We start from the raw sequence: 5,719 nt of genomic DNA, 5'->3' as shown, positions 1-5,719 counted from the left end.
AGGAAGAAGGAACTAGTAGGTTTAATTTGGGTTCGTTTGAACTAAAAAACGAACCAAAATTTTTCAAACGAATCCAAATTTAAGGCTCACTAGCCCAAAGTTCATATGTGGTAAAAAAAAACCTTCCGTGGCCCAACCCTTATTCACTGTCCGCATCCAACCATTTCTTTTTCAAGCTACACGTATGCCCTATGCCAAACTCACGTAACTAGTTAGAAGATGCGGCCCACAACTGAACGGATTTCAAGTGTCACAATCGCACTCTTGCAGTAGTGAGACAATCATTATGTGATATTTGTTCTAATCAGATGAACAAGTCAACCATGCAAAATTTAGACTAAATGAACAATAGCACTGTATGCTCGAATCACGTTTAGAAGAAATATTTTAGAAAACGTGAGCGAGGAAATACGTTAAAAATAGTTTCAAATAAAGCAATGTTATAAGCTAAAAGTAATTTGTAAATATCTCTATCAACCGGCTCTTCATAAACTCAACATTGTAGGATGAGGCTGACTTTAGGTCTCGTGACGCGCTTCTAGCTGATCTCATTGTTGAGGAGTCTTTTCCAACCTTCTAGGAACTTTTAAAAATCACTTCTCGGTTTGTTAACTCTTCAAGTCTTCTCTGTTGGTGTCTTTCCTACTTTCTTCGCTTGAAACAATTTCTTCTTTGCATGACGTCATACCAACTGCTTTTACTTGATGTTTTCTTGGTTGGAATAATAACGTTTCAAGTTACTGACGTGGACAACAGGGTTAGTCTGTATCCATAGGAGCAATTGCATCCTATATGATGTCTTCTTAATCTTGTGGACAACTTTGACTAGTCCATAGAATTTTCGAACCAGTCTTTGGTTCTTGTTGCTTTGAACTCAAAGTTGATCTGACCTTAACTTATCATAACTCTCTATTTTCTTTGAAATTATCGTGGTCGACCCTTCTCTTCATCCGTCTGGATGGTATTTCTGCGTGAACATGTGTTGCTTTAGTGGTTTTTTTTTTTTTTTTTTGTCTCCCTTCTTTAGTAGAGGTGTTGGCTTGGTGTCTTTGCCAAGCATTTGAGTGATTACTGACAAGAGCCTTTGCAGGTCAAATAAACCCGACTGTGAACATACCCTTTTGCTATTTGTAGAATTCAACTAGCTCAAGCTGAGCTGTATGACATCTATTTGTGGTAGGTGACATAAAACTAATCTTGTGATTGATCTCTCTTGGTGGGGTTAAACCCAATATCTGACCTTCTTGTTTTAGGTCGTGGTGTTCATCTAGTGGCAATAAAAATTTTGTTGAGGTTGGCACACTTGAGCTCCCCCTTTTCAAATACAACAATGGCAGCAAGTGTAGATTCATCATGGCTAAGATTCTTTCTCAACTGTACTATCGTCATCATTTTCACCCCTCTTGGTTGATGGATGTTTGTTTGAATGATCGTTGGGTTAGACTCCGTTACTACTAGACATTTTGCTAGGGACATGTAAATGACTTTGTGTTCTAGCAGGATGTCAATCCCTGACTATTTGGGCTCTAGAATGTTGGATATAAAGGCTGAAGATTTATAGTAAAAATGTGATAGAGAAATATATACTAAATAATTATATATAGTAGGCGGTTACATATAGTGAAGCTATATATAATAAACTGAAATAATATGTATACCCATTAGTAAGTGCTTCCTAAATGTACATTTCTCATTCTCCATATCCTCTCTTTGCATACCTAAGGTCATTAATACAAAACCATTGGTCAATATTTCTTCTTACATTTTCTCTATCATGTTCTTTGTGTTCATTTAGATCAAGTGTGTGCGCTGTTGTGTGATTCTAATAACTAGTATCAGAGCGAGGAGAGATTCACCACGATCTGTGAAGATGGAAAGTTCAAAGACTGGAATTGAAAAGTTTGATGGATTCGATATCAGTTTCTAGAAGATGCAGATTGAAGATTATCTATACGAGAAAGATATTCAGGAACCCATTTTGGGGGTGAAGCTGGATACCATGACCACAGAGGAGTGGAAGCTCAAGGATTGTCACGCTGTAGGGTTAATCTGGTTGACGCTGCCAGGGAACCAAAGAAATTGCGATTCGAAATGGTCCCGTTTGGGGACCATCTCCAGTTTCTTCATTTCTAGTACCAAAATTTCATGGATTAGATGTTTCGCACTGTGCAACGGCAACTCTCTGTTTTCCTAAGGCTAGTCAGATATCTAATGACCACTCTTTTCCTCCTCACCATATCTAGACACTATAACGTTGATCCACTTTTGTCTTATATAGTTAACATTCACTCTTTAACGTCCAAGGACATTTTATAACTACCACCAAAATCAAAACATACAATAAATTCATACAAGTTTTACAACATATCATATACTACAAAATAGGGTTAGACTGCTTACTTGGTCGCGGAGAGACGTGACATCGAGCTGAGTCATAGAGATATACGACTCTTTATCCTAAGAAAAAATCTATATAATTTAAAATCTGGCTGCTATGGTACCAACGTGTCACAACCCAAATTTCAAGGGTTCAAAACTCAAATATAAACTAAAATTGAGAGTGAAAACAAATAATAAAAGTAAATTAATATAAAATAAGAAAATGTTGTAAAATTAAAATGAGATTGAGAAAACAATACAACATTAAATATAAAATAAAATTAAATTATAAGATAGTGTTGTTCAAATTTATCCAAACAGAAAAAAAAATGTTTGAGATACAATTACAAAAGAAAAAAAAAAGTACAAAAAGACTCAAACACAAAGACAGACTAACACTACATAACAACCCCATCGGTGAGTGCACAACCTTTGAAGGCTCCCTCATCTCAAACGTAAGTTCTATTACGAACCCATCCAAAATAATCACACCTGTGACCACATCTCCTGACTTTAAACTGCTAGTCTAAACATGGTTTCGTCATGAAAGCTTTAGAGATAAATCTATCTTTACAAAAATATTTTTCTCTTAATTTATAATTAGTCATAAAAAGAAATAATTAGGTACAAATTTTGTCTAGAATTCAAAACTTTCAAATCTTACTGTTCCTTGACCAGATTCAAATCCAGATTCTTGAACTCTTAGTACCTTAAATAAAATTGGTATCCTCTAATAAAACAGGAATTTCTGTTAAGATCATTAAATTCTTATAGACTCCAAACTCAATATCAATAACACAATTATGTTTTATCTTGAACACACCAAACATGAAACTAAAGTGCGTTCAATTTAACTCCATTTTATTGCCATCTTGAATGATGTGTAGGGTGTATTCTTGATTTAAAAGTTCTCGTGACATGACAGTTCATATTAGTTAAGCTTTTTGCAAAATCACAAGTTAAAAGACAACAACGATGAACCTAGGTCTATTAGTCAATTCAAAGACAATTTCTTTCTCCATCTTATCGATAATAATAGTTCAACTAAATCCATATAATGCAAAGAAACAAGTTTACGACTCATAAAAACAACTACCTAAATTATGTCCTAAAAATTTGAAAACATAAGTTGTAGTTGACAATTACACAAAAATTTCCCTAAATCCATGAATTCGTGTTCAATTAGTCAATCCTAAAGATTGTAACTAGCATATAGTAATTGAAGCTCCACATGAAGCAATTTAAGGTTTCCCTACATAACTAAAGTTCATCTCATCTTTAATGAAGCATGAATTGCACTGAAGTTCATGAAATGCTTATAGACTCCAACTCTGAGTACTATTAATGCAATTATGTTTCGTATGAGTTTGTCATAAATGAAACTAAGGTGCATTCAATACAACTTTATTTTCTTGTCATACGAGGCAAAATAGAAAAATTAAATCAAACAAACTGATGAACTGAACCGAATCAATCCAACCAAAATTGATTAGTTTGTTTCTTTTGTTGGGTTGTTGGTTTATTTGATAACCCTTGTATATTATAACAATTCAACTTTTCGTTTTATAGCCCTCCAACTACTAAGAGAAAAATATATTTGAGTAGAAGCTAAAAATATTAGGTGTTCAAGAAAAGGCATTTGGTTTAGTGGTATGATTCTCACTGGGGGTGCGAAATCAACCTAACTTCATATTCGACATTTTATACTCATAGTCCTTCTTAACATCCTCCCATCCCAAGGCTTCATACATACATTTCAAGTGGTATAACAAGGGCATTTGGTCTAGTGTATGTAAGACATTTACCAAGTAAATAAATACATTAAAATAACACAAGTGACACATACATAAACTATGTAATTAATATTTTATTTCTATTATATCTTTCCTTATTTATGAAATAATGAGCCGAGATATTTTTCATTTTCACAATTACTGATGACGAGTAAATAAATACATTAAAATAACACAAGTGACACATATGTAAACTATGTTATTAATATTTTATTTCTATTATATCTTTCCTTATTTATGAAATAATGAGCGGAGATATTTTTCATTTTCACAATTACTGATGACGAGAGGTTTAGGATTTTTGGATTTTTTAATGTAAGAATCGTGGGGATGTAGCTTAGATGGTAGAGCGCTCTCTTCCAATGTGGAAAGTACGGAGATCGATACCTTGCATCTCCAAATGAATCGATCACTAAAATTATGAAATAATGAGATTCCATCTTTCCTTATTTATGAAATAATGAGCATAGATATTTTTTTTTTCATTTTTACAATTATTGATGACGGGAGGTTTAGGGTTTTCTCATGTAAGAATCGTGGGGATGTAATTCAGATAGTAGAGCGCTCACTTCTGATGTGGAAAGTACAGAGTTGATACCTTGCATCTCCAAATGAATCGATCACTAAATATATTATTTCCTTTCAATTTTTTCTTATTTACGACATAATGAGTAGGGATAGTTTTTCATGTCACTATTATTGATGACGAGATGTTTAGGATTTTGTAACATAAGAATCGTGGGGATGTAGCTCAAATGGTAGACCGCTTTCTTTGCATGCGAGAGGTACGGGGATAGATACCACGCAGATATTTCTTCATTTTCACTATTATTGATGATGAAAAATTTAGGGTTTTGTGATGCAAGAATTGTGGGGATGTAGCTTCGCTTAGCATGCGAGAGGTACGAGGATCGATACCTCCCATCTCCAAAAGAAACTATTTATTATTAATATTTTATTTCTATTCAATATTTCCTTATTTATGACATAATATGCAGAGATACTTTTTCATTTTCACAATTATTGATGAAGGAACATTTAGGGTTTTTTGATGTAAGAATTGTAGGGATGTAGTTCAAATGGTAGAGCGTTCATTTTCCATGTGGAAAGTACGGGGATCAATACCTTGCATCTCTGATTGAATCGATTACTAAATATATTTTTTTTTTCAATTTTTTCTTATATAGGACATAATGAGCCGAGATAGTTTTTCATTTTCACTATTACTGATGACGAAATGTTTAGGGCTTTGTGACATAAGAATTTTGGGGATATAGCTTAGATGGTAGAGCACTCGCTTTGCATGCGAGAGGTACGAGGATCGATACCTCCCATCTCCAAAAGAAACTATTTATTATTAATATTTTATTTCTATTATATCTTTCCTTATTTATGAAATAATGAGCCGAGATAGTTTTTCATTTTCACTATTACTGATGACGAAATGTTTAGGGCTTTGTGACATAAGAATTTTGGGGATATAGCTTAGATGGTAGAGCACTCGCTTTGCATGCGAGAGGTACGGGGATCGATACCCTGTATCTCCA

The 5,719-nt window shown here is 33.8% G+C and overlaps 1 non-coding gene across 1 annotated transcript; it reads left to right on the top strand.

The window, feature by feature from the left end:
- The first annotated feature begins 5,646 nt into the window (after positions 1 to 5,646).
- TRNAA-UGC lies at positions 5,647 to 5,719 on the top strand. The gene has a single exon. It is a non-coding gene; the product is annotated as a tRNA-Ala (tRNA).

Source organism: Cucurbita moschata, unplaced genomic scaffold, assembly GCF_002738365.1.
Source record: "Cucurbita moschata cultivar Rifu unplaced genomic scaffold, Cmos_1.0 Cmo_Scf00084, whole genome shotgun sequence".
Taxonomy (NCBI): Eukaryota; Viridiplantae; Streptophyta; class Magnoliopsida; order Cucurbitales; family Cucurbitaceae; genus Cucurbita; species Cucurbita moschata.
Note: the sequence above shows the minus strand (reverse complement) of the source record. Positions and strands in the feature narration are given on the sequence as shown.